The sequence below is a fragment of the Phacochoerus africanus genome, chromosome 3 (genome assembly GCF_016906955.1).
Source record: "Phacochoerus africanus isolate WHEZ1 chromosome 3, ROS_Pafr_v1, whole genome shotgun sequence".
NCBI classification, from domain to species: domain Eukaryota; kingdom Metazoa; phylum Chordata; class Mammalia; order Artiodactyla; family Suidae; genus Phacochoerus; species Phacochoerus africanus.
The window spans coordinates 64,340,744-64,351,062 of NC_062546.1; the positions used below are offsets into that span (position 1 = coordinate 64,340,744).

The following is a 10,319-nucleotide window of genomic DNA, read 5'->3' on the forward strand; positions in this document are numbered from 1 at the left end:
TTGGACCTAACTGGCCTTTTATACTTCCTTCCCTTCCTTCCTCTCCATCTCTCTGAGGTTCCCAGGAAAGGCAGGACTAGTCCAGGATCATAACATCCTCAGGGAGGTGAGTGCATCCATTGTTTTCCTTTTGCTTTTCCCTCTATTCCCCCAGTCCTGGGCATACTTTGGGTCCTATTTGTGAACCTTCTTTGATCAGGTATTTATTCCAAGCTTTCCCCATGTTTAATGGGGTTGTGTGTGTGAGAGTTCTTTGAATATTTTGGGACAAAGCCTTTATTAGCTATGTGTTTGCCAACATTTTTTTCCTAGTTTGTGACTTGTCTTCTCAAATGCTGAACAAAGATTTTCACAGACTCAAAATCTAATTTTATAAAATTGAGGCTATTTCTCATTCTTCTTTCTGGATTGCTTTTTTTTTTTGTATCATATGTTGAAACTCAGAGCTCATGATCTCCATGAACAAACTGAAGCTCCAGTTTTCTTCTAAGGATTCTTCTAGAATTTTGAATAGTTTTGCCTTTAAAATTTGTCCTCAAATAATTGTGAGTGAATTTTGTATGGATTTTGAGTGAATTTTTTGTGAGTGAATGGTGCTGCTTGGAGGAAAATGTGGGGAGAAGTGTGGAAACATGGGAAGAAGTGAGGAAAATTGGGGAGAGGCTTCCTGTGTGCAACTGACTGCTGAGGGGTCTGTCTTCAAATGACTCAGCAAAGGCTTGAGGTGGAAAAGTGGGTTTGTAATCAGTTTTGTGTGAAGTGCAGAAGAAGATATTTCACTAACTATAAATGTTTTAATTTTATGAAGTACATGTTAGTAACTTTTTTTCATTTTGTGGGTTGGCTATCCCTATTATGTATTAGAAGTCCAAGCTCATGATCTGTGTGACCCAACCTTTGGTCATCTATATTTTCCTCTTTGCTTGCTTCTCCAATTTTTTCATAGTTTTCTATTTTAAATATTTTTGATTATTTAGAAGGCCTCTTGGAGTAAGTTCTAAAGGGCACATTTATATTCATTTTATTGCATCTGGTTCTCTAAGTTAGTTAATCGTTCTCTGTTTTTGGAAAAGTCCTGGGATATTGGCCTCCATCCCTGTGACTTTCCAAAGTTGAGAGGATTCAGCAGGACTGCCAGCACTTCCCAGTTTGCCAGCAGTGGGCAAGAATCCCTCCCCTCTTACCTGTGCAGCACTTGCCCATTCTACCCGCAGACCTGACTCCTTGCACACCTGACAGGAGCCTGGTTTCAGGACCCAGTGAGGATCTGGCTTTGGAACAAAACACAGCTGCATCCTCATTGAGAGGAGCTCCATTTCCATAGGACCAGCTGAGAGTTGCCACTATGGGAGGAAATGATGAAGAAAAAGTGGGGAGAAACATCCTCAACCTGGCTGGCTGCCTGGGGAGGGGTCCATCTGCAGAGGACTCAGCCAAGGAAGGGCTTGATCTGGCCAGTTGTGGGGTTTTGGTTCCCATTGTGTGTGGTGCACATGGTGTCCAGGGTCCTAATGGGCTTGTGATGTTCTGTGTTTCAGGCAAATTATTGAGGGGACTGCCCTCTCTCTGCTGTGTTTCCCTGGCAGCTTTGTAATCAATTAACTGACCCCATACATGCAGGATTGTTCCTGGGTTCCCAGGTTCCTCTTTTTATGCTGTGTCTACACTGTCTGATGGTTGAAGTCAGAGGATGAGTTTTTGCTTGCACCTGACCTGGTTTCTCAGGGATCCCATAGGTTGCTCAGTGTCTTCTGTGCTTCCAGAAAAATGTCAGGGATTTGGTTCAGTTTCTGTGAAAAACACCATTGGAATTTTGGTAGGAATTTCATTGCATGTTTCTGTTTGGGAAGAGCGGGCCTTTGAGCACTACTAATTCTTTCCATCCATTAGCACAGGCCATCTTTCCACTTCATTGCATCTTCAGTTTCTTCATCTACATCCTCACATTTTTTTTTCCTTTTTATGGCCACACCTGCAGCACATAGACGTTCCCAGGCTAGGGGTCAAATAGGAGCTTTAGCTCACAGCCTACACCATAGCCACAGCAACACAAGACCCAAGCTGCAGTCCCGCTAGATATTACAGCACAGTTCATAGCAATGCCTGATTCTTAATCCACAGAGCAATGCCAGGGATCAAACTCACATCCTCAGAGTTACTGTCATGGCAGAGAAGAAACAAATTTGACTAGGACCCATGAGGTTGCTGGTTCAATCCCTGGCCTTGCTCAGTTAGTTAAGGACCTACCCTTACAATGAGCTGTGTGTAATTAGCAGACATAGCTTGGATCTGGCATTGCTGTGGCTGTGGTGTAGGCCAGGAGCTGTAACTCCAATTAGACCCCTAGCCTGGGAATTTCCATTTACTGTGGGTGTGGCCATAAAAAGAAAAAAAAACCCTGCATCTTCATTGAAACTCCTGAAGTAGCCCCTGGGCACCTAAGCCTCTTCCCTGCCCTCTGTGTCCAAGGCAAGCAGCCCCAGCAGGAAAGCCTGTGCTTGTTTCTGGTATGCATGCCTCAGACCATGTCTCCACTTGGCTCTTGCTCCAGGCTCCATAATTACTGATGAATGTGTGGTTCTCAGGGGTACTGTTTTGGGTTTTCCACTCAATGTGGAGTGAACTGATCACATCAGTTCCCAGGATATTCCATGGCCCTGAGTGGGAGAGTGGACATCTGGGAAGATGTTTCCTGCCTGTCCCCTGTCCCCTCATCTTCTGCCCATGGTCCCTCTTGTATCCTGAGAATGCCCCCTCCCCAATCACTTCCTAGTCCAGGTGGCTTGGAGGAAGGTAAGCCTGTCTAACACCCAAATTCAAAGGGGAGCATATCACCTAGATCAGGCCAGTCACCAGAATTCATCCCATTTGTTTCAGGAACCTGTTTGAGGGTGGACATGTGACCTGGTCCCAGGAAACCTGTGCCTGGACTTGAAAGAGCACTCTTGTGGATGAGAAGCTCTCCCCTCTGGGGGCTGGCAGGCCACTTGCTGCTGACAAACCAAAAGATCAAGCCCACATGGAAAGCTAAGCAAAGGTAACTCCTGCTGTCATCCTTTGAGCCACTGCATCCAGGTGGACCTGAAGCTGACTGAAGCTCCATGGGGCTAGGCCACTTCAGAGATCACACAAAAACCATCAAAGCAGACACCACCTTGGCTTTTGCTATCCTGCAGGAGCCAGGGCAGGGTTTCCTTCCAGAGGCAGTAAATCAACACTGATACCTAAGTCTCCTGTAAGAGCAGGTTCAGGTTCTCCCTGCAGCAGTGGTGAATTTGGACCAGGCTCTCTGTTTTCTGATGGATCCAGAGCAGACATTCTCATCATGGGCATGAGATGAGCCCCTGGCTTTGGTGCCCTGCAGGAGCCAATGAAGGCTCTCCCTGCATGATGGGTAGATGATATTGCAATCTGGGCCTCCTACCAGAACATGTGCACGTTCTCCTCGACCTGGTGTGTCTTGTCATGTGATTCTGGGTCTCCTGCTGGAGCTGTGAGAGAAGAAAGTTTCCCTGCATACCAGTCTTTCCATGTGTTCTTTCAAGGACCTCAATCATCCCAGAACACTCCAGACAAGTCCAAGTCCAGGAACTTCTCAGCATGCCGTCCACTAGGTGGGTGGTGTGGGGTCAGTCTTTGCTCCTGTCCCAACACCATCCTCTGGGGATTCCCCACTGTGTGGTCTAGAACTCAGCCCCCCCCAACACTCATGGGGTCCCCTCCCCACCTTCTCACCTTCAGACTATGCCTCAGTGGGTGCCAAGACATCTAGCAGATTCAGGCAAATTTTGACTTAGTTCTTTGTGCCAGAGCCACATATGCTGAGCTCCCCATGAACCCAGGAGCAGACCATGGGGAGAGGACTGCATGGTATTTGGTCTGAAGACATTCTCCATTCATTGCCCAGCACCTGGATGGTCTCAGGTGAGGGGCTCTGCAATGACAGTGAGTGGACCCAGACCTGAGATGTCAGAGCCCTGATGGGCCATTATCTTATTGCTGTTTCTTCTGCTCCCAGTTCCGGTGAGACCTTGTCTGCTCAGACACTCACCCAGGATAAATGAGGTCCCCTGAGGTGTCAGAGCCCTGTGGGGCCATTATCTTATCATTGCTTTTTCTGCTCCCTTGACCTTCTGCTCCCAGATGAGGTGAGACCTTGTCTGCTCAGATACCCAGCCACCCAGGAGAAATGAGAGCCCCCCAGAGGGCTGGGGATAAAGCTCAGGCACAGGGCTCTGCCCTGACTTTTGACATCCCCCCTTCGCCCCAGCCAGCTTTGATCTGGTTTTTGGACATGACCCTCCCAGCAGGCATCTAACCCCTCATCAACCTACTCTTGCTTGAGGCAGACCCACCCCTCACAACCCCCACCTCCACACATCCAGTGCTACTGTGTGGGATCAGAGTGGTCCCTGGACTGGGCTGGAACTCCCTGTGTTACCTCTGGGTCTCTCTAGGCAAAGGCCCATAGGCGTCTACCCTGAGATCTCAACCATCTTCTACTTGTTTCACAGATATTGTTTCTGCTATATACTTTCCTAATGCCAGGGTCTCAGGAGAATGGGACACAGCAGAGCAAGTCCAGTCCTCCTCTATCCTCTCCTAGAGAAGTGGGTGCCTGGCTACCCATGTTCCAGGTTCTTTTGGGTTCTGTTGCCAAGGAATGAGGTCACTTCCTGGGGTCCACTTAGCCAGTCTTCCTCCTCACACAAAACTCCCCAAGGGCATCTGTGAGCCCCTGAGGGGTCAACAGGCACCCCCACCACACCTCATGCCATGTCCATGCACAGTGATACCAACACAGCCCACCCTGCAGCCCTGGGGAGGCCTGAGTGCAGCCAGGGCCCCTAGCTCTGAGGACACAGTGGTATTTAGGTCCTTCTCTTCCTCACCAGTGATGTGACCCTGGACAAGCCCCATGCTTTGCAGAGTCTCACCATTGCTCCATTTGCACAGAGGGGTTCAGCTGGCATCTCCCTCCTAGGGAGGCCATGAGATCTATAGACCTAAAAACACCTCTGGTGCCTAGAAATGCCGTGGCCTAGTATCACATGGAACCACTTCAATCTTCCCTTGTCCCCCAATCCTCCTCCTCTTGTTTTCCACTGGTACTTGCTGGCTCATTCTTGAAGAAATGAGATCCTATCTGGCAAAAGCAGAATCATCTTTTCCACACATGAGGGAAGAACAGGCACAGGCCCACATCCATCTTCTCCTTCCCTGCCTGTCCAGCCCCTTCATGACAGGAAAATTTCTCCCTCCTCCTGTCAGAAGCTAAACACCAGGTAAAGGGCTTTGCAAACAACTATTGTCAACTATTGCTCTCATCTTCTCAGCCCCCTTCCCTCTACCAACCATGACCTCCTTCTCAGGATCTGTGAGTCTGATTTAGGTTTTGTCGTCTTTGTTCATTTTTAAAATGGAGTCTGCATAGAAGTGACATCAGAAGGTCTTTCACTTCTTCTGTCTGCTCTATCTCACTTAGCACGGTACCCTCAAGGTCCATGCATGTTGTTGCAAGATATCATTCTCTTTTAAGGATGACTCATATTCCATTGTGAGCATAGGTATACATATATATACACACACACACAATATATGTATATATGTATCATATATATATATATATATACACACACACACACACACACACACACACACACACCATACATCTCATATCTCATGTATACATATAGGGGTGTGTGTATATATATACATATATACACTTTATCTGTTCATCATTGGATGGACACTTTGGTGGCTTCCATATCTTGGCTACTGTCAATAAAGCTGCCATGAACATATGGATGCATATATCTTTTTGAATGTGAGGTTTTGTTTCCTCTAGAAAGTTATCCCCAAGTAATTCCTCCATCGTATGGTATTTCCATATTGAAATTTTAGAGAAAGTCCATGTTTGCCATAGTTACCATACCAAAGAACATTCCTGACAAAATGCAGGAGGGTTCCCTTTTCTCCACTTCCTGGTCAATACCTTTTATTTGTCATCCTTTGGATGATGGCCATTCTTTCAGATGTGAGATGATCATTTCCTTATTTGGAGGTACGTTGTCTTGATGATCAGTGATACAACTCATCTTTCATGTGTCTGGTGGCCATCTGTATATTTTTGGGGGAACGTTTTTGTATTCTGCCAATTTTTCATTAGGTTTTTGATTTTTTGGAGGTTGGATTGTGTTACTCCTTGGTCTATTTTGGATATGAATCACTTACTAGATATATCATTTGCAAATATCCTCTCATGTTCAGTTGGGTGCCCTTTTGTTTTGTGGATGGTTTCTTTTGCCTTTGAGAAGATTTTCAATTGGATGGCATCCATGGGTTTATTTTACTTTTGTTTCTTTTGCTTCAGGAAACAGATTCAAAAACAATATTGACATTTCAGACTGACGTCAGAGAACACACTCCCTGTTTTCCTCAAGGAGTTTTATGACTTCAGGTTCCATCGCAGCATTTGATTCCTTTTGAGGTTATTTTTTAGATGACATGAAAAAGGCTTGCATTTTGATTCTTGTACATTGTAGCTGTCCAATTTTCCCAACACGATTGTTGGAAGAGGCCCTCTTTTCCCCGCGGTATATGCTTAGCTCTTTAGTCATAGGTGACTTGATTACATAAGCTTGGATTTATTTCTGGATTCTCAGTTCTTTCTTTTTTTCTTTCTTTTTCTTTTTTGGCTTTTTAGAGCTGCACCTGCATCATTTGGAGGTTCCCCAGCTAGGGGTCCAAAGAGAGCTACAGCTGCTGGCCTATACCACAGCAATGCCAGATCCGAGCTGAGTCTGTGACCTACACCACAGCTTCACAGCAACACCAGATCCTTAACCCACTGAGCAAGGCCAGGGATTGACCCCACAACCACGTGGTTCCTAGTTGGATTCATTTCTGCTGCACCATGATGAGAATTCCTGGGCTCTCAGTTCTATTCCATGGATCTACGTGTATTTCTTTTGTGCCAATACCATCTTGTTTGATAATTCTAGGGCTGTAGTTAGTTTGAAATCCAGAGCATGATCGGTTCAGTTGTGTGCTTCTTTCTTAATTTGTCCTGAGTCTTCAGATCCATGTGGGGTTCCATACACATTTGAGAATTCTTTGTTCCAGTTCACTAAATAACCTTGGTACTTTGATAGGAATGGCATCAAATCTCTAGGTTTCCCTGGGATGTGGAATCATTTTCACATTCCAAATTGTTTGAATCCATGAGCAGTGTATGTCTTTCCATTTCTTTTTGTTGTCTTCAGTTTCTCTCAACAAGGTCTTACAGTTTTCTGAGTACAGTTCTTTGTCCTCCAGGGTCAGACGTTATGCCTAGGTATTTTATTTTTGTGAATGTCACTGCTAGTGAGGTTGTTTTCTTAATTTCTCAAACTATTAACTTCTTAAACTCTGCCATCTGATTCCTTTTCTTCATCTACTTACTATGGCTAGGACTACCTTGACTATGTCAGATGAAAAGTGATGAGAGTGGTCAGGGTTAGAGTTAGGTTTAGGCATTAGTGGCCCTCTTCTCCTTCCTCCTTCTCCATTTATCTGAGCCCACTCCCCCCCCCCCCCAAAAAAAAGGCAGGACTAGTCAAGGGTCACAACATGACTCAGGGAGTCGAGTGAGTCCTCACTGATTTTCTGACGCCCTTTCCCCCAATTCCCTTGACCTGGGAAGAGTTTTGGGTACTATTTGTGAATTTTCTTTGATCAGCCCTCCCACTTTTAATGGCGTTGTTTATTTTAGAGTGCTTTGTATGTTTTGTGACAAATCCTTTATTTGATGTGTGTTTTCAAACATGTTTTCCTAGTTTGTGACTTGTGTCTGATATGCTAAATCGGGTTTTTCACAGAATCGACATCAAATCTTATAAAGTCCAGGCTATTCCTTGTTCTTGTTTCTGGATTGCTTTTTGTGTTGTGTGTTAAAACTCAGAGCTCATGATCTCCATGACCACACTGAAGCTCCATTCAATGTTCTCCTATGTTTTCTTCTGGAATTTTGAATGTTTTTGCATTGAAAACTTGTCTACAATTAATTGCGAGTGAATTTGGTATAAGTTGTAAACTTTGCATCTCCATTCCTTTCTTTCCATAGGGTTTCCAATGACTTGTTCCTTAAGTGTTTGGGAGAAGTGATGGGATTGTTGTCTCCATTTCAGTTGCAATGTCCAAAGTAGAATGGATTCAGAAGTTCTGCCAGCAGGGAGTGCTGTGTGCAGTGAAGGGTGAGGCTGGCCCTGTCTGCATCTCCCTCGCTGCCCACAGGGGGGCCTAGACCAGGGCTCTGATGCCCACCTCATTCAGTTTCCACCTTGGACTTGGCTCTGTGCACAGCTAAGAGGAGTTCTGTCTCCTCAGGCACTGCCAAGTTTGGGGCATGGGTTTGAGATGCCCGCTGGCCAACATCTCTGCTGATATTGCTCAGTCTTCTTTGGACTTGCCCAAGTTTTATCATTAGGAAAATGCAGTGCAGCCTCCATGCTGACCAGAGCTGAGGTTTCTTATGATACAGCTGATGCCAAGAGGAAAAGCTGAGGAGAAGTGAGGAAAAATGAGGAGGAGCTTCCTGTGTGCAACTGACTGCTGAGGGGTCTGTCTTCAGACGGCTCAACAAAGGCTTGATGTGGAAAAGTGTGTCTGAAATCAGTTTTGTGTGGTGCAGAATAAGGTATTTTGCCAAGTTTTAATTTTATAAAATACATGTTATTTTATAAAATATGTTATTAACTTCTATTCCTCTGGTTCAGGTTCCTGTTTTTTTGTGATTTGTCTACACTAGTGATTATAGATTTGTTAGATGGTTCGAAGTCAGGGTGAGCTGCTTGGGTTTCTCAGGGTCCTTGGTGGTTCCATAAAAATGTCAGGGATACTGGTTCTGTTTCTGTGAAACATGCCATTGGAATTTTGGAAGGAATTGCTTTGTATGTGTCTGTTTGGGTGGAGTGGGCATCTGAGCACTTCCAGTTCTTTCTATCCATGAGCACGGGCCATTTTCCATTTCAATCCAACTTCAATTTATTCATCCAGATCTTAATATCATAATTGTGCAGGTTCTTTCATGTCATTGAATTCCTAGTTAATTTTTTCTTTGGGTATTATTGGTGATTAGATGGTGCAGGTTGCAGGTGCAGGTATAGCCTGCCAAAGAGGTGCAGCATGTGTGGAGGGGATGCCTCTGGTCAACCTGCTGAGGCCCTACCCCTGCAGTATGATAAGGGACAGAGCTAGGCTATGGGGCCCAAGATGCTGCTGAGATCCCTGCTGGAGGCCAACCAGGTGCCCTTGCTCATCCTGTGGCACCTGTGGGCTGAGGCAAGACCATGCTGGCCCACATCATCACCAACAACAGCAAGAAACCCAACATAAGTATGTGTAACTGGGTCACCATGCTGTGCAGTAGAAAAAATATATAAGTAAATAAAAATAAAAGATATTAAAAAAAACATTTCTGACATTGTCACCAAGGTCAATAAGACAATCAACATGGGCAAAGTCATCAAACAAGCTCAGAACAAGGAGGGGTTTCTCAGGAGGAAAACTATCCTTTTTATTGATGAGATTTATCTCAGCAGGACATGTTGCTTCCTTAGGTGTAAGGTGGGATTATCACCTGAGAAGGGCGACCACAGAGAACCTCTCCTTCCAGAACTTCACTCTTCTGAGCCACTGGGTTTTGTTCTTGAGTAACTTCCAGTTCAGGCCATAGTAACTATCTTAATGTGGCCATCAGCTCCCTGGGGATCCAAATCCTGGACTCCAGCTGATCCACCATCCTCTGAGTCACAGCAGCAACAGCAGTTCTGAGCCCTCCATGATCACAGAGGGCAAAGTGGTAGACATGCTAGCCCATCTCAGCAATGAGGATGCCTAGGGAAACCCAGACTAGACTGAACAGATAGCAGCTGGCATTATTGGCCAGGCTTTATGCAGTGAATTTATGTTATAAGGATTTATCTGTTCCATCATGGTTTTGAACTAACAAAACCATTTGTTATTTTAAAATCATTTATGTCGGTTTTCTTTTCCTTTAAAAACTACATATTCTGAGATGTTTCAGTTGGTATAAAAAATGTAACTCTGATTTAATAATGCTTAGTGTTTGTTTGTTTGTTTTCCTGCACCTGCAGCACGTGGGATTTCCCAAGCCAGGAAGTGAACCCATGCCACAGAACTGACCAGAGCCACAGCAATAACAACTCTGGATCCTAAAACTGCTGACACACTAGGGGATACCTGGGACTTGGAAGTAGAGTTAAGGATCTGCCAATTAGAAGAGCATCTTGAGGTTCCCCATTGTGGTTCAGTGGGTT

At 45.2% G+C, this 10,319-nt stretch overlaps 1 pseudogene; it reads left to right on the forward strand.

Moving 5' to 3' along the window:
- Positions 1–9,118: 9,118 nt before the first annotated feature.
- Positions 9,119–9,983, forward strand: LOC125121915 (ATPase WRNIP1-like; annotated as a pseudogene).
- Positions 9,984–10,319: the final 336 nt, after the last annotated feature.